At 44.3% G+C, this 21,623-nt stretch overlaps 1 protein-coding gene across 1 annotated transcript in view; it reads left to right on the top strand.

Annotated features, from left to right (window-relative positions):
* The first annotated feature begins 1,341 nt into the window (after positions 1–1,341).
* LOC119650699 overlaps positions 1,342–21,623 on the top strand; it is a 97,449-nt gene continuing 77,167 nt past the window's right edge. The window contains exon 1 of the mRNA XM_038053685.1: positions 1,342–2,544. The gene's annotated coding sequence lies outside the window, so the exon portion shown is untranslated. The remainder of the gene's footprint in view (positions 2,545–21,623) is intronic.

The raw sequence follows: 21,623 nt of genomic DNA, 5'->3' as shown, positions 1-21,623 counted from the left end.
TTTGCATTGTTTTGGCCAATGTTTCATTGGATTGTTGATGTACACCTTGGATTTGAGATAGGCGAGAAGGTGGCGTCAAATCTGGTGACCTCGGTGGCCATGGAAAATCACCATTTTTTGATATCAACCTTCGGGGGAACAATGGGTTGCTCCGCCCTCTTGAGAACAGAAGCCTTCCATGCCATTTCCTTCGATGATTGGCATGACAAAATCACGAATCATGGCCCGATAACGGTCGCCATTGATGGTAACAGAGGCTCCTTCGTCATTTTGGAAAAGGAACGGTCCGATGACCATTTCCGCACAAACACCACACCACAGAGTCACTTTTTGATCGAAGAGAGGCTGTTCTTTAATTAATTGAGGATTTTCGGTAGCATGAAGCGACAGTTTTGCTTATTTACGCCTCCATTTAACTGAAATAGGGCCTCGTCTGACATGATGATTTTTCGCCAAAAGTCTGGTTCATTACGAACAATTTCGACGGCCCATTTGGCATAATCAAGGCGTTTCGGATAATCAGCTGGCTTTAATATTTGTACCAATTGAATTTTGTATGGAAACATTTTTAAATCAATACGAATTACGCGTCTGAGTCTGGTTCTCTCAATGCCTAACTCCTGGGAACGGCGATAACTCGATGTTCTCGGAGTCTCCTCAATACTGGCTCGTACGGCTTCAATATTTTCATCGGAACGTCTTGTACGTTGTCTGAATGCGTGACTCGTATTGCTGAGACTATCGTGGTTAATAAATTTTGCGTATAAACGATTCAAAGTGCTTTTAGATAGAGCACTTTTCACTTTATTTTTTTTTTACGAAATGCACGTTGAGTTAACAAAATTTAGAGCTTATTTTGAATGTAAAGCTGAATTATTTCAGCTCCATGCTATAAATTGTCTTGGACTCACGCTTCAAACGCGGTATGTCATTAGTCAATCTGACATTCCTGCCAAAAGTTACAGGGTTGCCAGATGGGCCCACATTAAATGGCCTACCCTTTAGTACTGGCCATTTCAATCACTGCACCCTTAGTCTTTTCCTGAATTGAATAATAAATTTTCTTCCCTGGACGTATTCCCATTTACCAAAAGTCAAAGTCCCTAGAGCGAGCCTGTAGACATTTTGCTCTAGTGTGGTATCCTCTTTCATTTTCAAAGAAAATATCTGTACCAATGCTACTACGCCAAACTGTAACCCACCTCCGAATTCCTCCGGCTGTTAATTCACATTAGCCTGCACTCTTGTTGTTGCTACTATCGCTCAAGATTAGGGGACCACAGATTTTTTGCTTCGTCCATGTACAGCCAAAGATTTACGAGCACTCCAGTTTTCCAATAGCCACAGTGCAAGCTATTATCTTCGTACGGAGAGTGAGTGCCTCAGGCGCTGGAACTGAGAGTCATACACGCTCTACACTTATCGTACGTAGTCGCGGATTCGCTTACTAATAGTATAAACTTACTCCGTAGATATAATCGCGCAAGTGCTTACATATGCCGTGGTACAGACTATCGGCTAGGAACCCGCTCGTCTAGTTCGCTAGCGTCCACTATCCGAGTGCGAGTATCTAATGGGGAACTGATGTTGAACGGGTTCTGTTTTTGTCATCCGGAGATGCATTGGTGATCCACCACTTAATGTTGTCTGAATTGCGTGATCGCCAGGCCAGCTTGCGGAGCGGAGTGTTTTGGATCGGAATCATATTGCGGGGTATTTTGTCGCACGAGGAGGTTCAGTGTAATTCAGCTCTTTGGGGCTAGCTCCTCTGTCTGCATAAAATCTCACAGTGAAAATTACATCATTGTCGTATGAGCGATAAGACGAAGCGTCTATTATTGTTTCGCGATAGCGGCTTATCTCTGAGTTTAGCAAGATTACCTCTGCAGCCGAAAACAGACTATCGTTTCGGAAAGTATCTGTGTACGGTCTTCCCGTAAAAAACGGGTATGTGCGTCTTAGCTTAATAACCGCGCTCGCAGGAGAAACCCTTCAATGAAATCACGTGATCTTCTGTGTACGTAACTAGTGGCATGCCTCTGAGTCGGGTTTGACTAAGTTCTGGATGCATCTGCCCTGGATAGATCCATAATTGTATCTTGACTGTTCGGGAACGGGCTCAATTAAGAGTCAACCCTAGTTAGATTCGCTGGCAATTCAGTGTCGTATTTTCACTTTCTCAAAAGCCAGGTGCCCATAGTCGTTACTCACCTGCTTGAGCAAGGTTTCTGTCAGTATCTAGTGGAATACCCGCAATCGATTAGTGATCGCGACAACTTGTCCACATGTCCCCGTGATAAGTGAAGGCGAAGTTTCAACGTATGCATGTGATTGCTGGCCCGAGGCAAATTTGTCTGCAACCTTAGAGTGGAACTACTGAAGCAAATCTCGGTTAGTTTCGCGTAATTCCATCGCGTCGTGATGTGTTTTGTGTTGTAGCGCTCAGTGATCTTCTAAATTTGGTGAATAATTCATGAAGAATTTGGCTAGAAGGCTATTTACATACCGACGAGTGTACGGGCTTCCTGGAGTTGTTTGTTAAAGGTACGTCAGAGTTATTGAATTAAATCGATTATGACATGATTTTATATCAATGAAGAGTGGAAGTGGTAAATTATAGTCTCTGTTGTGCTCGTGATCAGATACGCAGCCCCTATGACTCTGTTTCTTGAGAAAAGATGCATGTATGCGGGATATATGCATTAATTGACTGAATTCCATTCAAATCCAAGTACAATGCTCCATATCGAATCACACATGCCTTTGTTATAGGAAGATAACTATCGTAACCCTGAGAACCAATGCCCATCCATGTTTGACAAACAACTTACCTAGCTATGTAAATCCATAACAAGTGGATGTTTATCTAACTAGATCCAAGCTGAAGCTTAGCATAAGCCACAAACATTTGTATTCAGTTTATGATTGATTTGCTACCTGACTTTTGCTGTTTCTTTGCGATTTTCTCTATGTAAACATCGAGGTTAATATTTCCTTGGTTACCTCCTTCTAAGACTGCTTCTGTGCATTCTCAATGAGCGGACTCCAGAAGGTATCGGTAACTGCATTTGGTTGTTTTTATTTCCAACCCCAATACCCCATAGAAATTTCTCTTCAATATTGGTCAGGTCCACATAGTACGTCGTCAAACTACCAACTAAACACTTCCCCGTCATCAGATAACTATCCTGGATTAATTTGACACATTACTTTGGGCAAGTCTTCCCAACTAGCGGAGTCTTCAAGTCAGAGAATTTCCTTCACCAACGGGAGGGGAGAGAAGGAAGGGAGCTGTTAGTCAAAGTAACCGCTTGGAATCTGGTCGCTCCACCGGTCGAGCTCAATCTACCAGCGCTTCTTAGTATCTCCCCGAAAACTATCTGAAGAGAACTCCCTTTTGTCTGTAGAACGTGGCTGATAAAACCCATCCCACCTTTCACAAAAGAAAAAGGTGTGATCGGTGTCGTCTACCACTCCATTGCAGAACACACAATCAAGAGATCGTACCCTCCCAATCTTGTGCAGGTAAAATTGAAAAACTCTATGCCCACTGAGAAGTTGGGTAGGGAAATAGTCAATCTCATTATGCTTTCAATTCAATCACGGATTTAAATTGCCGATGAGCCGCAATGTCCATCTGCCCTTTGCGCTTACGATGCACCTTGCCAAGGACATCAGCTCATATCTCCGCGCTGTAGAGCAGAACAGATTGCGTTTCTCCCATAAGAAGACGTCTTCTGGTAGATATTGCCTTTGCGTCTGATCAAAACGACGTCTTCTGCATAACCTACCAGGCCTGATTCTTTTGGTATATTGAGATTATCGTATGCATCCAGAGGTCCGACTCTAGGATGAATGCCTGTACTATTCCCAACGTGATCTTCGTCCTTCTCTGTTCCTCTAGCGTCTCATAAGGACCGATCTCTCAGATAATCCTTCAATATCTGCAAGTGATAGCTAGGCACGTGGAATAAGTTTTCTAATGTGCCTAACATAACTGTTCACCTTCCGGAATTCAAGCCATTTTTGACATAAAGCTCTATAAGGAACACTATCCGTCGAGATCGGCGGCTGCGTACCTTAGTTCCACCTCTATAACAGCATGGATCTCGCTGTTCTGAACTCGAACTGCCTTGAAGATAAGTCCCTGGCAGCACGTATCTCTTCAGCGAGTTTACTCCCGATGAGTTTTTCGAGCAAATTTCCAAACGTGTCAGATGCAGTCGGTATGCAAACGTCAGCTCAGAATCTCTTTTCACTCTGCTGATCAGCGTGAGCCTCGGCCTTTTCCCCTTCCCAGCAACAAGGAAAAATGCCCTCCTTCAGGCAAGTGTTGAACGTGTGCAGCAGTTTATATACCTCCGCCGGGATACCATCAGGCCCTTTCTTATTTTCATGGTGAAGCTATCTCTTCGAGGTCTTTCATAGTGAAAGGCAGGCAGTTCTCGACGCCTCCCGCGCTGTTGTCATCAACCCGTACGAGATGTCTGGGGAATAATGTCCGTACAATGCGGTCTATCTGGTCGGTATTAAGTATGCAGTGTTTCACGGAAGCGCAATTTTTTGGGTGAGTTTATAACCAAGTCCACACGGATCCCCGTTTACCTACTTGACTAGATTCTGCCAACCGCAAGTTTTGCTTTTATTTATCGCGCTGCGGAGCCTCCTGTTACCTGATCTATACTCTGCCTTTGTGGCGCATGCCTCTTCCCGGGCGTGGAAACATTGTGTTAAACGGATCAAAGCGCTCAAAGGACTCCCCCCCTCCCCCACATTCCCGAGGTTGGCTAGCACGTGTCGACCGAGCACTTTGATGGAGCTTCAATCTTTGCGGGCGAACCTTTAGGGTCAATTTCGCTCTGCCCTCTAGGTCGTTTTCGGCCACTTAGGATGTTCGTCTGATCCTCCTATTTCCTCCTATTTCCTCCTATTGTTGCATGGTCTTGAGAGTGATCCTGCTGCTTTTATCTGATCCTGCACATTGGTCAGGGTCAGCCTAGTTAATCTTATTAATTTCGTCGGGATACCGAATCCTGGCCGTGTAAAGTTTTACCTTGGCTATGGTGTCATAGGCGACTTTAAAGTATATGCTGTGGTGGCAGCATTTGTTCGCCGTCTTCAGTTGGCGGGACATCCAACTCGCCGATATTTTGGTTGTTGAGCAGTTCATCAAAATGCTCAACCCGTCGCTCCAATATCATCAAGTATGATTTTGATATCATACTTAGGACAGGCTTCGAGGGTTCGTTCTACTGCTTCGTCGAAGGTATGCTTCTCCGAGTCTGCAGTCTCCTTTGTAGGGGCGTGAACGTTAGTGAGGTTTATATTTTTAAATTTGCCTCGCAAACGCAGAGTGCATAGCCTTTCGCTTATGTTTTCAAAGCCAATAACAACAAGTTTAATTTTTTGGCTGACTAAGAGACCTACTCCAAGCACGTGGTTTATTGGGTGGCCACTATAATATATGGTCTAGTGACTCTTCTCTAGGAAACTGGTCCCTGTCCAACGCATCTCCTGTAACACTGTTACATCAGCTCTATATTGGAACAGGGTATCGGCTAACTGCTTGGCAGCTTCATCTCTGTACAGGGAGCGCACGTTCCATGAGAAAATGCACAAATCGTTATTCTTTTGTCGTTGCCGGGTTCGTCGTTGTATTATCCGTCCAGTCCGAGGCTCCTGTTGTGACTTCGTAACAGGTTGTTTTCCGTGTCGGGTTGTCAGCCCTACCCAACCCCCAACCTGAAGAACCAGTTGACACAATTTGTCCCATTTTTAGGCGCGGGAGACTCGCCTTCATTCTTCTCCGCCTGCAGTTAAGAAAGAGCTCCAAGCGATCACCATGTAGAGGTGGAGATAGGTTTTGTTAGTAGAACTGTTGGTGTTGGTTCAGCAGGCGTTTCCCAGGTTTTATGCTCCATCGTGGGTACCAATCCACGTTTCGCCCTGGGACCTATACTGCCCTTTGACCACCTGCAAATCGGTTTCTACCAAATACTCTAATAGTCTCGATCCTCCTGCGTTAATGCTGGAACTTGCCCAGCATTTGCAGTGGGTGTAGACATCACATACTGGTATTACCCCATGACTTTACTTTTCGCATACTGAGTAGCTCTGATGAATGTTACACTCTGTTAACTTCTTCTGTGTCATAGGGAAAATATGCAGGGTACCATAAAATCTCCTTATATCCTTGGTGACTTTTTATGGTTGGTTTGACTGTAGTGTAGTGGTGCGCTATTACATAGGCCGTTGAACAAATGAGGGTCTTTTCAGAACACCATGCAAGAGCGGGGCCTATCACTTCCACTGGTATACAACAGGTCAACATGTCGGAAGTTTAACCCTTAACTTCCCCAACAACAACACACAGATCTTGTATGAGGTATATACATGTCATGCAGCTATTGACCCCACGACTGATAAGTGCAGCCGCACGTGAGGGATATGGCATCTCATTTACGGTTTAGATGAAGATGCCGTCAGCTGCACGTTCTCCCCGATGGTTTTAGGAGTCGAAACTTGTAATGTGACAGTCCCAACCCCAGTAATCTGTTTGTTCCCAAACCTTCTTAATATCCTATTTAGGAACACCGATAGTAAAGAAAATTCCCGGCCTATCGAAGGTGTTGAGGTTGATATGGATACCAAGTTTTTCTACTGCGCTCTTCTTCTAGAAGCCAGAGGAAACATTTTATGAACGGCGGCATACCCTTTTCAGAGTGAATCGCGCACCCTTCCACACATCGTTGAAAGAGGAACAGTACTGCCTGAGCCACTTATTCATGTTTTTGTCGGCAAAGTTTATCCGTAACATTTTACGGTATACACCTACTGACTCAAAGCGAAGCTTATAGCCTTGCGAGGATGCAGTCCTTAAGCTAGGAGAAGTTTCCTCCTGAACTGTTCGCACTGCTCGGTATTGTAACCGGATAGATTGGTGATGTCATACAAGACCCATTCATCGGCTTCGATAGTCTTGGCTGCAAATGCAGGCGAGCCCTTTTTGCTGTGTTTTGTGTCGAATAGTTAGGATCGTCTGAGAACCGCTGCCGCTTCTGTTTGCTCTTAGCCGCAGGTGCCCTGTGGTTTGCCCAAAGGCGATTTGCACGGAGGCGGTTTAATTGAAGGCCATTCGGCCGGAGGCGGATGACCCGAAAGCTATTTCCTATCCGAGGAGAAATTTTCGCTTGTGGGCAAGACTTTAGCCTCAGCAGGTAGCACCGATTGGAACCCGAGGTCAGGAGTGCTGACAAAAGGGCCTGCTTCGGCTCGTCTCTAAAAGAGTGGGTCTTAATTGGATTGTTTCCCACTTGAGTAAGTGAAGAATAAGCGTATGGACTCAGGTTCTCCATCGATGAGCTTAGGGTTGTTCTTTCACTCTGCATTGCATCGTCACGATCGAGATGTAGTTGGTTTTTTGTTTTTTCATAATTGACTGCTGTGGCCTTATTTTTACCAGGGAAAGTAAGTCGATCTCGGTGGACCCCGAGGGATACTTGCTATTGGGGGTTGCCTGGTACCGAGAGTTCACCGTCCACATACAAACCCCTGTGACCATTCAGCCCTCGGCATGGTAGTTACACCTTCGCTTGGGGTTTTGATTACCGCTTAGCTTCAGCGGTCACCTCTGGTTCCATAGAGGATCTTTACTCTCTCTCTCTCTTTACTGAACTTCCTCACCACGACAAGGTGGGAAATCGTCGAGGGAAAGCGGAGGAGAAACAGGAGTCCTCAAATCAAAAAAGATTTTATCTGAAATTCATTTTAGTTTTTCTGTGGGAATATTATAATTCCTTCTTTGTCGTGAGAGACTGTTCCATAGACTTTCGAACGGTTTTGGGTATTTAGGTTTGTTTCATCCCTACATGAGGAACCTATTTTAACGAAATTAGCACTGTCTAAAGTGGACATTAGTTTTGATTTACCAATTAAGAATTTACCCTCTTATTGGATGTATCTTTTCTTCCAAATCTGCAAAGATTTGTTTACACTTTTCTGGTGAAGCATAGCTTCGTAAAGACGCTAGCTGCAAAAAGCTAAAGATTTATTCTATTAGTCATCTAAGTTCATTGCCAATATGGGTTTTTTTTGTGTTGCCAAAAGTTGGAAACTTTGTTTTCAACGTTGAGGAAAGTTTAGGCAGCAACTAATGAAAATTCATTATAAGTGCATGAATATGTAACTTGAGATGATACATCAAAACAGTCAACCACTGTCTCACTTCCCAGAACAATATTGCTTGCCACTACTGCTCTTCGGCTTTTCCTGGTGCCACATGCTGAGTGTGAGTCACTTAACATATGATATTGATCTAAATTATATTGCACTTAATCTTTATCCCTTCCACCAATAAACTCAAGCGTTCTCAATCCAAAGTAATAAAACAATTCAAGGTTGGAAAAATAGGCCAAAAAAACCATAAGATCGGTAGCGGCAATATCACGGCCAGACTCCTACATGCATTTTGTTTATGTGATGCCATTGCAAATTCTCTTTGGAATAGAATTGCATTAATGGAACTTGGATATGTGCATGGATATATATACATATATCCACGGGTATGCATATGTCACGATTTGTGCTCCCTAAATATAGCTAACACATGGAGTTTGGATCAGACTCGCCACGTCTGGCTGAGGGGGTTCTTAATTCTTATTGCCTTATTTGGATTATTGTTTATAATACTTGAATTCATGCTGGAAGCAGATATTTTAGGGATCAGCTAGCTTTCAATATAGTACTTTACCTTTGTAAGTATGGCCAATTCTTGGGAGCATCTTAATTAATGAATGATACACTTCTTGCCTATGTTAGCTACCAGTTATATGGAACTTCTAATAGAATAATAACTGCAGAGTTAAAAAATATATAGGTATTTTATTCTCCTCTTCGTACCCCGGATTGATTTCATAACCACAATCTGAACTCTTCTGTTTCAGGGGGGAAGAGGACCAGTTCATATAGATTCCAGGCTTGGTGTTCAAATCGCCGAGTCGGCCTAAACCCCCGGTTCAGACACGGATTGATTTGAAGACCACAATCAGAGCCCCGCTGTGGTTGGCGCGACGATACCAGTTTATACTAAGTGCAGGCCCAGCATTCGTGCAGGCGCACGACCTACCTAAGGCAACGGATGAGTACGGTATCCGAATTGTACAGCGCAACGTCACGCTTGAGCTCACATGGAGCTCCAATCGCGATATGGGGACAACCAGAACCCCTTGAATCTCTCACAAGCGGGTCTGAAAACACATACCCTAGGAGTTCTCCTAGGACGGCACATGTCTTGGAGGGCTGTCCCGGTTCTCATGGTACCAGAGAACCTCTGGTGAGGCTTCGTGGCCGGAATCACTACAAATGAGTCCTATGTAAACTCGGGTTTGATCACCCAAGGCCTTGGAGCATTAGCCTACAGCAACACGGCCAGTCGGTCAGTATTAATACAATGCCATCACTGGAAGATTCTCCTTGACTATCTGGTGTTCACTTAGCCGACAGGGTTGTTGCTCCCTCTGCTTCCTCGCCACCATGTATCCGGACAGGAAGGTATCGATGAACGGTGTTGTGGAGGCTTCGTAAAAATCTGGTACCCACGGTATGGTCTGCACGATTAGCAGTCTTTTTGTTTTGATTCCTGTTGGGATGGGAGACGTATGGATTCTTAAGAAGAGCTTTCGGTATCGGAACCTATTTTCGGTGTCATCTATAATACTTTTTAGTCTTTAAGAACAATTGTTTTTGGCACTTTTGTGGGCTTACTTGGGCTAATTTTCATTTGGTGAAGTACCAGTAGAGCTCATCTAAATATGAATTCAAATGAGACTCGCGTACTATTTCCCTTGTAGTGATGGAGACGATGAGATCATTGACATATTGAAATATCTTAATTGGGTTAGTGTTAGAGTTTCCTTATGTTAAGAATTATTATTATTCGCACCGCGTCCTTAAAGCACTATTGTGCCCCTTTTGCTGGTTATAGCGTACCTATTAATCATAGTATCTCAAGCAAGCCTATAACCGTTAGGAATTTTAGTATATTCCCTACTTCCAGATCTTTCAACCTTGCATCTGGTTTTAGTGTTCTCCCAGACGCCTCTACCTACTTTGCCCAAGTGCCGAACACTGTTCCAGGGCGTGTATAAAGCTTTCATCACACTCCGCAGAGAACCTGCAGGCAGTGTCCCTAGATATCCCTAGGATGGAGATCCTCATTCTGAGCTATTAGGAGGTCCATGAGATCTTTCGTCTCTATTGTCGCGGCTTTTGGGAGAAAGACTGTCACTATGTGTGTTCCTGGTATATCATCCCCAGCACATGTTGACAGTTCTGCTCCTTCCCAGCGTGGTAATTTAGGAACTATAGTCCTAAGTCACTCTGCAGTGTCTTCCGTCGCGTATACCTGGTCGAAAGCGTATCCCGGTGAGTACAAGTTTCGAAGTCTATCCTTTGCACATCTGCCTGATGACAAGGTCTTCGATGGTTTCCTGCTGCTCACGAGTGACTATTTGATCGGGAAACATTTTTGGCAGTATGGCCAGTCGAGTGTGCTTGAACGCACTAGCATAGCTAATGGCGGGCTTCCTGATTCCTGCTTTCGCTCCTGATCTGCCCGGGTTTGCTTTTTGAGCAGTGGTCTTTGTTGGTTGTTGTCCTCGCAGTATACCAATATTGACCTTGGATCCATTGCTTGACGTCCCAACTTCTCCCTTCTTGGGTGTAATCATCTGACTCTCAATATTTTGGAGATGTACCTCCGCCTGGTTAACCAGTTTGTGTGCGGTACGGGGTAGGCTGTAGTTTTTCTTATTTTATTACGGGTACTCATTTGATTCCCTCCAGTATGGAGGTCCGCCGTGCCGTAGCCTCCCGTAGCACGGTAAGATCTAACTTAGTGAGGCGACCAGGTATTAGTGAGGATTTGGGGCATATGTGGGTGTAGAAAACTGCTCTGCCGATAGTTAAGGGTATAAGCGGGAAGGGAAATTTGTGCTGTCAAGAATTTTTGTAAAAGCAGGATTACAGTGCTTCGACAAGGTATGAGAGAGATTGGTTAGGATGGTGCCTGTCTGTACGGACAGGTTCTTATTTGGCAAGGTAGGTTTGTATCAATAGTGTAATCTAGTTTCACACAGGAGTACTATTTGGAGATTATGTTTAGTTAGGAACAATCCCTCATGTTTTTAACAGAATACAGAGTTGATTTTCAACTCAATGATCCTAACTTCTATAATTGGATACCGTTATGTTGAACATCAAGAGGAACTGCCGGGATTGCTCGGCTAAGTAAAGGAGATTTGGGATAGTTTGATAAGAAGAAGCCCGAAGGGTTTGGGTTGCTGCTTCGTATTGATTCAATGAAAGACTAGAATTGGCAGAAATCAGTGTCCGGGATAATGAGCCCGCTTTTATGCGTTCATCCTCGCCGCGATTCTGGAATTCCACCATTGCTCCATTTAAGGAAGCAAAAATTGACTCAAATGACAACGATTTTGCTACCGTATATCGCATCATCAATGAGCTTGCAAGTAGTCGTGGCCTTTCAACGGTGTTGTGAAGAACGCTAATGATAGGTATAGGATATAGACAAGGTGATCATTGGTCGCTTATTGAGAAACATCCTTGCGGGCTAAGCCTTACACTATCCCTGCCATACAGTTAAAGATATTATCCCTGACTACCCTGGGAGTCGGTCATTTAGGAGCTACATAGCGCAGGACAGTAGAGGAATCAGATCAGTATGTGACCGCTTGAATGCAACTCTGCATGTAATCCACAGCTGGTGCCTCCGCAATGGACTCACGGTGAACGCTAGGAAGACTGGACTAGTTATGTTCACTAGGAACGTCAGGTGGGGTAGCTATACGCTACCCACCTTAGCAGGGGCGGAAATCCAGCTGGCACAAGCAGTCAAGTACTTAGGAGTACATTTCGACTCCAAGTTAACGTGGAAGCAACATATCCAGGAACAATATCAGAAATCCTGCAGATTGCTCTGGTGCCGTAGGAATGCGATAGGTAAGACCTGGGGACTTTCACCTAAACGGATATACTGGATGTATACATCCATAATAAAACCCATTTTGATGTATGCATGCATCGTCTGGTGGCCAAGACTGAACTTTGCTAACAGCAGGAAGCTGCTAACGCAGATTCAGAGACTTGGTTGCCTAAGTATTACTGGAGCAATGGGTACTACGCCGACTGCGGCACTTGAAGCTATCCTAAATTTACCCTCAATTCACTTGGAGGTGAAACGGAAAGCGGCCAACGACGCATATAGGCTCGATACCATTGGGGCGTGGAAAGGCGGCCAATCCAATGGGCATGCGTCTATCTGGAAATTCCTTGAAAAACATCCGGTAGCCCTGATGCCGACCGATCATATGGTTTCCAGATTCGTCTTTGAAAAGACATACACTGTCGTAATCACCGAAAGAGAAGAATGGTCGACAAGTGGCCATGAGTCTTTTCAGATTACAGACCTAATAATCTTCACCGACGGGTCAGTCATGGAGGATGGATCGAGTGCAGGGGTGTTCTCGGAGAATCCGATTATAGAACAGGCCCGACCTCTCGGAAAAATGACGACCATATTCCAGGCGGAGATATATGCCATTTCATTGGCAGCAGAAGAATGTCTGCGACAAAAATGGAGGGGTCGCACCATTCGAATCTGTTCCGACAGTCGGGCGGCATTATCAGCACTAAATGGCAACAACATATCAAGCAAGTTGGTGTGGAGTTGTCGTCAGGTGCTGCTGAAACTTGGCCGACTGAACGAAACATTCGTGATGTGGGTGCCGGGGCACTCTAACATCGCCGGCAATGAGGAGGCTGACAGACTAGCTCGCCGAGGGTCTGGATCCACAATGGTGAGGCCAGAACCAGCTCTTGGAATCCGACCATCTACTGAAGGGTGAAATTGCAAGAATTCACGCAACCGAGTGGAAAAATTTGGACTCTTGCCGGCAAGCGAAAATCCTTGTGAAGGAGCCTAGGGCCACTAGAGCGGTATTTTTGTTGTCTCTTGAGAAGTCGGACATGAAAACCCTAGTAGGGCTTTTGACGGGATACTGCCCCTTAAACTACCATGTGGAAAAGATTGGGGTAGTGGTTTCGGCTGTGTGCAGCCAATGTGAGGAGGAGGAGGAGACGGCCCTGCACTTTTTATGCAGCTGCCTGGCATCCTCAGATCTCAGACGAAGACACCTTGGCAAGGTTTTCTTCAATGAAGAATTTGCACACTCTCTGCCTCTAGAGAATGTTCTCAGCTTCGTTAAAGCCTGCGAACACCATAGGCGGGAAGCCATTGAATAGGCAACTACGGGGATAGTACAATGGGCCTAATAATGGCCTGAGTGCTCGGAGCTGCGGCTCCCCCCAGTTAACTAAACTAAACTAAACTAAGAGGAATCAGCAACTGATAGCGATGACGTAAAAGTTTGGCTGATGGAGGGAGGGTGTCCCAAATAAGGGTTTATGAGAAGCATATATTGATGTTATTGTAAAACCTCCATTCGCTGATAATTTTTAAAATTTATAGGATGACGAAGGGATAGGGTACAAGAGAGTTACAAGCGGTGATTTGTGTTGATAAGATTTTAAAAATTTGGATTTGGGGTATATGTGGGTGAAAAAATCTGCTCCTAGTTTTTGGAATCAAGGGACAAGGTTATTATGAAGAAGGTTAAATGTTCTTGATTTGAAAATAAAAGCATTCAAAAATGTGTTTTTAGAGTAGCTTTTATTTTTGTATTTTTTGAAGCATTGACGAAGGGTTTCCGTTTTGTAATTAGAAGACTTTGGGAAGCAAACCAATGGAAGAAAACCGCACTTCGTCCTAATAGAACTTTTTTACCCGTTATTGGTCATATTATACCTATAAACTATGGTTTGTCGTTTAAACCTATAACCGGCAGAAACTTTATTATGTTCTCTACGTTTCAGTGTTTCAACTTGGCATCTAATATTAAGTATTCTGCCATGTGCCTGACCCTACTTTGCACAAGTGCCAGACACTGTCCCAGAAAATGTGGAGAGGTTTCATCAGAGAATTTGCAGACAGTGTCTATAGATATCGTCAGCTTTCCCAGATGATAGTTAAGCCTGCAATGATCAGTGAGTATTCCTACTATAAACCGGGACCTCTTCTGGTGGGGTTTAAACAATTTTCCAAGCGCATGAGTTCGCATCCCCCCATGAGCACCCTGGACTTTCCATTCCTGGTAAGTTCGCCCAGTAAAATTCCCCCATTTTTCAATGTCGTAGCTATAAACCGACCCTACAAAATGGCTCTGGCCTGTATAGCGGCGTCGATGTACTCGCCCAGCTCGTCCGCTGGCTCATTGCCTTCGGACCCAATGTGGCCTGGAACCCAGAGTTTCCAGACTTTATTGAGTGATCCGAGCGTGTTCGGCTTGTTACAGCTTCCCCATGCCAGTTTGGAATTGACCAATAGCTGCTTGGCTGTCGGTTAGAATATTTCCTTTCGAGGTTGAAGGAAGTACATCTGTCTATGGCGTATATTTTCGCCTGAAATAATCCAGTATGCTTACCCTAGCGCCTGATCCTTCTGCCGTAAGAGATCTGTCGGTGCACCAGATAATCAGTTGCTGGTCTAAGCTGTATATCAATGGCACGATCTCATTTGAAACTTCCGATCAAAGTGAGATCTTGTTGTCATGTTATCCCTTGGTATCAGTAATTCAGGATGCCGTCTAAAAAGAATACGAATCCAAGCCGCTCATCACAGTGTTCCCTAATATCTCGTATCTTTTACTTGATGCTGGCCACAGATATTGGTATGGGGTGCAGAGTGAAGTAATGAGTCTAGGGAGAATGTCAGTAATTAAGTTTTAATAGGTCTGCAGGGGACTATGGAAAAGAATGTCTGTAAAGGTTGTTGAATGGTTACTTAAATGTTTGCCCATCCTGGAAGCTAAGAATTAGCATACAGAGGTGTGAATCGAAGCTAGGGATTTAGGAAAGATTAAAAAATAGTCCACATTGCTCTGTGATTAGGGTCTTTCACTTGATACCGACAAAAATGTCGGTTTTAAGTACAAAAAGTGCATACTCAGCCGAGTATTTAAGTCATTTGGTGAATTGAAAGCCGGAAAATGTGTTGTTGGAGCCAAAGGGCTTGTCGCTGAGAAATCACGTACTGACAGTCATATCTCGCAACCACGTGGCCGCACACCAATGTACAGCATCATATACACGGCACTAACTCGCGTAAGTGACCGAAGAAGGTCGAACATGTGCAATGATTTTCTTCTATCATACAAAGTCAGGCAATGCCCCACGAAACGAATCTTCTATGTAATGCAGGTTCAAGTCACATTACTACGATGGACGCTTGAGAGTACCTTAGCTTAACCAATTAACGAGCATATAAATTCTTATCCAAATCGAATGTTCTGCAAAAACCAATAAACTATATTTAAGGTTTTGTAGTTGTGAACCTATTTAAGAATGATTTTTCTTTTTAAATTTTTTCGCTGATACGAGGGTAATATATTTCCTATAAGGTACGACCACGCAAATAAAGTGTACTTTTTACGATTACTTCAATACTTCTAAGTCAATCAGTCTAAATAACTTGAGACAGTCCAATTTTCCGACCGTAAATTAGAAAGATTATTGAACATTTGCACTTAAATAACAAACTGACTTCATTTTGTTCAATATTTAACAACAAATTCCTGTACGGATATAGTATGGATTGTCGACTATGACTTTCTGCTCTTTTTATTATTATTAACATCCTACTGAAATGTTTATTGGTTTTTTATATCAATGCGAACGCAAATCGCATACAATGTTTCGTGTTTATAAAAAGTTTTAGATCGATTTATTCATCGTAACTCAAGTGTACGAAAAGTTTACATCTTTTTCAGTGTGAAGGTCGCAAAATACTTGTGGCGATTAGTAAGTACTCGCTATTTAGTGAGTTCGTTGTTGATGGCATTAATCGAAAATATTCATTGATATTGATAAATGTAACTCAAGAATGAAAAGTGTTTTTCTGAAAAATGAGTGTAGACGTTAAAACCTATTTGTTTGTATCTTTTATTGATTTATTACGTCAGTAATGCACTGGAAATTACGTAAAAAGGTGCACATGCTTTGCTTTTTTTGAAAATATTTAGGTGCAATTATCGCCACACAATGGGGGCAACAAAAGCATGAAATCTTTTTCATTAACTCAACTTATTGGTTTTGAGTAAACTTATCATTAAGTTGCTATTTACGACAAGCAACATGTTGTTTTCAACAATAAATAAAGTAAATATATCGTAAAAAACAGTTGACTGACGACTTCGTCCAGGCCAAAGGCAACTCTTCAGACGCTGCCTCACCTCTGAGAGTAGCGTGATCAAAAGTGGCGACAAGTGATAATCGCTCCATTTATATATAATCGCAAACCCAACATACGTGCGAATTATACTAAAGTGAAATTCGTCATATGTTCAGACGTAAACTAGGCCGAAGTGATTTTTTTGTTGAGGACACAGGAAGCCTTGAGTCCGTACCAACTTGATGACGGGCTGGACCACTTGAGCAGGAACTTTTTGGGTTAAAGACCCGAGTTTTTTGCTAAGGGATCCGCTTCCTTGCGTCCAATTTCTCTAGGCACTGTCACATTTGGTCCCCTTGTTTTCATTCCCCTTCTTCTGCCGTCGGCTGGTAACCTTCCCTGGTTCACAATGCCTGGATCCATTTTCATATACTGGTATTACGTCAGCTACATCCTCATCACTGAAGAAGTTTGCACTTTTCCTGAAAGGAGCGAAGAAGAAGGTTCTAACAGACAGGATTACATCAGTAGTCCCTCCCCTCCCTTAGTGGCCGAATTTGCTTCTGTCAAGCTTTGCTCTTCCACTTTGCGGACAATTTAAGCAATAGTACCGCAAGCGAACCAGACCAGACCGTAGTATGGTTTCCAGTTCCCTTCATCAGAAGAATTGAAGTACTCTTGTTTCTGACTGACTGCATTAGTGCAAGCTTTCCATTGAGGTGGAGAGCATGCCTTCCATAGAGTTTTCGGAGGAGAGACATACATTTGATGACTCCTCCGCATTTTGTAGTGATAAAAAGCCTATAGCCGCGGCTGAAATCGAACTCTGTGACTTCTTATCACTTGTAGAGTAGAAATCCGGAGCTTCCATATTCTTGTTTTGGACACTCTTAATGTAGCTTCGGAGGAGATGCTCAGTAATGGTAAAAACAAAGTGTACAGCATTCAAAATGCATACGCATATTCGAGAAACCGGTTGGATACATGATCCAATCAAAACCGTTGAACAACTGGAGAAAGAAATCGATCTGCCAACTGTAAAAATACAAAAAACAAAAAAAATATATAAAAGACAGCTTGGAAGACCACTCCTGCTCATTATAAGTATAAAGATGTACTGATTATCCTGCAGAGACCAAGGAAACTAATATTTTTTTTTGGGGGTAGGGTAAGGAACGCGTTTACACACAGAGTGTTGACCTCCCGCCACGGAACGCCGTCGGACTACCAAATAACCCATCGAATCACCAACTTACCCATCGGACCTCCAACTCCTTTCAGTAATCAGAAGACTAGCCTGGAACTGTTTGATATGGTTCTTCGGGCAACTCCTCCTGCTCCCTTACTTTAAGGAGGAGTCAGGGAATTCCTTCGGCAACAGGAAGGAAAAATTTTTAGTCTAAGGAACTGCCATCCGGTCCCTTCACCGAACGAGCTCAATCTTCTTTGCAACAAGAAGAACCCGAATGCAATGTGCCACTCGTGTCCAGCTGCCAGCGCTTCTCAGCATCTCTCTGGCAACCTTGTCTGGAGAGATCTCTGTGTCTGCATAAAATAGTGGACGAAACCCATCCCAGCTTCCACAGAAGAAAAAGATGTAACTAGCTTCGTCCACCACTTCACTGCAGAACACGTAATCTAGGGATCGTGCATTCCCAATCCTGTGCAAGTAAGACTGAAAACCTCAATGTCCACTTAGAAGTTGGGTGAGGGAATAATCAATCTCACTATGCTTTCGATTTAACCACGGATCTAAATCGGCGATAAACCGCACAATCCATCTGCCTCTTGACTCATTTTCCTAGAGAGTTGCCACTCAATTGGTGTGCGCTGCCGGTCTTCACGGGCAGTATTCTCCCTTGCAACTGTAGATGGCTTTATGTTCCTTAGCAAGGAGGGTAACGGGGATCACTCCCGCGACCATCATCATAGCCGGTTCAGAGAAAATGCGATGATCAAACCCAGTCGCAAAATTTTCCCGTCTTTGCTTTGGGCAAGGCGTTTACGAGGGCAAGGAGGTAAACCAAGGGCATCAGCCCATACCTCCGGTTCGCAGAGCAGAACAGCCTGCGTTATACTCATTAGAAGGCCTCGCTTGCAGACGTATTTGCCATTAGCCGCCTTAAGGCCAAAACTCCAGCTGCAACCTTGTCCACTGCTGACTTTATTTGCTTGAAAAAGCTCATCTTTGAATTGAGCGATGGCCCAAGGTATTTAATCGTTGGTTTTGACTCGATTATCGGTTCGACGATACCAAAGGACGCATAGTCTTTCTTTTAATCAGGATTCTCTTTTTATTCGGTATAACTACTTCGGTTTTTTTGCAGTGTACGGTTGAAACCATAATCAGTAATCCATCCGCTTACCCATCGCATCAATATGCTAAGTCTGTGTTGCGCCTGTTCGGTAGCGCGTCCGGAGGCAATTGTCGCAACTGCATAACCAACCAAGTACAACTTTTTTGGCATGTCGGGTCATAACACACTATCTCAGCGTTACAGAGGCTCGGTCCTGATATGAATTCTTGCGTTAACCACGACGTGATCTCCACCATACACTGTGCATACACTGTGGATCTCCGTGCTCTAAAACCAAACTGCTTTGGGGATTAGTCTCCGCCAGCACGTTTCACTTCTGCGAGTCTATTTGTGATGAACTTTACGAGCACTTTCCCGCCGTGTCCAGTATACAAAGTAGTCGGTATATGAACGGCAGCTCAAAATTGCCTTTCCCTTTGTTGCTCAACGCAAGCCTCGCAGCTTACATCGAGAAATGTTGAATGAACCAAATGAAAGCAGGTCTGGCCGATGTTAGAGTACCAGTTTCTAAACTTCTGCTGGGACACCATCGGGTCCTGGTGCCTTCTTGTTTCACATAGAGAGGACTGGCTCTACCAACTCTTTTATAAAGAAAAGTGGGCAGTCCTCGGCGGCATCCACGCTGCTGTCAACCTGTATGGGATGTGGGGGGAATAGTGCCTGAACAATACGGTCCATCTGTTCGACCTAAAGTGAAGAGGGGTTCCGCAGATCACAAACTTTTTGGATTATCATCTTGTAACTGAGTCCCCGCGGGTCCCCATTCAACTCATGGGACAGGTCTTGCGAGCAGCAAGCTTTTGCTTCTGTTTATTGCGCTGCGTAGTCTCCTTTTGATTGATGTGTACCCTGTCATAGTGGTACATGCCTTCTCCCGGTCAGTAAAACCTTGTGTCAAGAGGCGGAATTTATGACAATTTTTTCGGAGCTCGATAATTTCCTACCAATACATAGGAGGATTGTCACTTTTCAATGCCCTTCTGGGCTCTGTAGACTGTCGTTACCAGGGTCATAACTGAAATTACAACAGTGTCACCTACAGCGCCAACACCCTCAGGAGTGCCCTCCAACGCGGCCCTACTTGCTTCAAGAGGCATTTTAAATCTCATGGTGTTCACTTTCGCGATGTTGGACGCACAGAAAGAGCGATACTCTTTCTGTGCGGTGGCGCATACTAAGAGATTGAGGAAATCACTTAAAACGCGATGTATTGATGGTCGCTCGCCAAGAAGTCTTCCAAACCTTGCCACCCATCAAGTAGCGACAAAAGTAATTCCGAGGCAAAGGTTACTTGAGGAATGCTTCCTTCACAGCTGGGGCACCGGAATTTTGGGATGGATCCGTTGTTGAAAAATGCAAGTCTCGTTCTCGCCGCCATTTCGATAATTTATTTTTCTCTGGAGTCGGAGTGGGGCATGTCCCATTCAAGTGCCCTGGCATTGAAATCACCCCCTAGCAGGATCCGCCTCTTCGTGCCCAAGATAGCGTCCTTCAGAGCATCAAGCCTGCGTCGAAAGTCCGGCATCGTCTCATTCGGTGTTAGATAGACACTGCTAGATACCCCTAACCATCGAATCGAGACAAAGTCGACCCTTCCGCCTTGCGCATGAATCTTCTCCTTCCTCTCCTTTTCGTTGCAGATACACACTTTATAACCTACTTGGCCGCATCTGCGACATATTGACCTCCTGTCAGGACGCCGATAGGCATGTGCCCATAATCTAAACATCTGTAACATCTAGTGGGGCGGCCTAAATTCGTATCCGACATAGTATCCAACCAATTCAGATTTCATCGCCGTAAAAAAATATCTTCGCATGCTACTCAGGAACTTCCAGCACAGTGAGTTTTTGGCTTAAAAAATTCGCTGAGGTGATAACAATGGAGACATTGATTACCTCAGGACATTCGATCTTGATGACCTCATCTACTTCGTTATTTCCTGTGAGACAGTCAACATCACAGATTTCCAAAGAGCCCGTGGGTTCTAGTTTCTTTCAGTTGTCCCTTGACCGCTTCATAGAACATACCTTTGTCTCTTGTCTTCGGGCTTAATTCGACGAGGATTCCACCACCCTTCGTTTTTCGAATAGAAGCACTTCTGCTCCGCTATCTTCGAGCTTGATCCAAATCCAGATAACGGATTTTGCTTGGACTTCTGCAAAGGTCTTGTCTTCCGTCGGCTTAATAAGCAGAGCTGGCGGTCCAGCCTTTCTTCGTCTGTGCACCTTCCTTTTCCTGATGGAGTACCACTTCATTCGTGCCTGCCTTAATTTTAGGCAGAGGTTTTTCTAACGACGTGGCGTGTTGTTACTACTTGTCCCTCTTCGCCTTCTTCTTTTGAGTTCTAGACACTACTTGGGTGAAGTCTCCGTCATATGCCTCTTCTCCTTTTTGCTTTTCCCCAGTTCGCTATGTAGCAAACTATATACGATCCGTTTGGCGGTTACAGTACTCTCAGCGAGGGAGAGCGGTTGCTTCTGCTTTTCGTGTGGCTCTTCACATCCTCCGAGATCCAAAAGTTTCTCCAACTCCATCAACCCGTTTTTCACGCTTTTTGTGACTTTTGTGATGTCAAGGACCTCCTCCCAACCGTCACAGTTCTCCGAGCTGGAGAAATGGAAGGTTGGTGTACCCCTGTTAAACACCGATAGGTTTGAAGTAATAATAAAATCAAACAATGGCTCAGCTTTGTCGCTGATTTCCGAGCTGTTCCAAAGCGTATGCCTTGCATTGGCGTCGCAGCTTATCAATATGTTTGCCTTCTCTGTTGCTATGGTGTTCGTCAGATGTTGTAGTTCTTCTGATGGAGCTGGTCGGTCGGAAGCCATGTAAGCCTAGGAAATATACACGTTCTCTGCCCCCGCCTGCTCCAGCTTGACCATGACTAGGTCGCTGGAACTCAAGTCCGCACACGGAAAAGCGTGAAGGCTCTTCCTCGCGCGAATACATGCTCTAGGTCTATCCTAATCAGCGTCTCCTATGCTGTAGAATAAATTATA

This window comes from Hermetia illucens, chromosome 3 (genome assembly GCF_905115235.1).
Source record: "Hermetia illucens chromosome 3, iHerIll2.2.curated.20191125, whole genome shotgun sequence".
NCBI lineage: Eukaryota > Metazoa > Arthropoda > Insecta > Diptera > Stratiomyidae > Hermetia > Hermetia illucens.
Note: the sequence above shows the minus strand (reverse complement) of the source record. Positions and strands in the feature narration are given on the sequence as shown.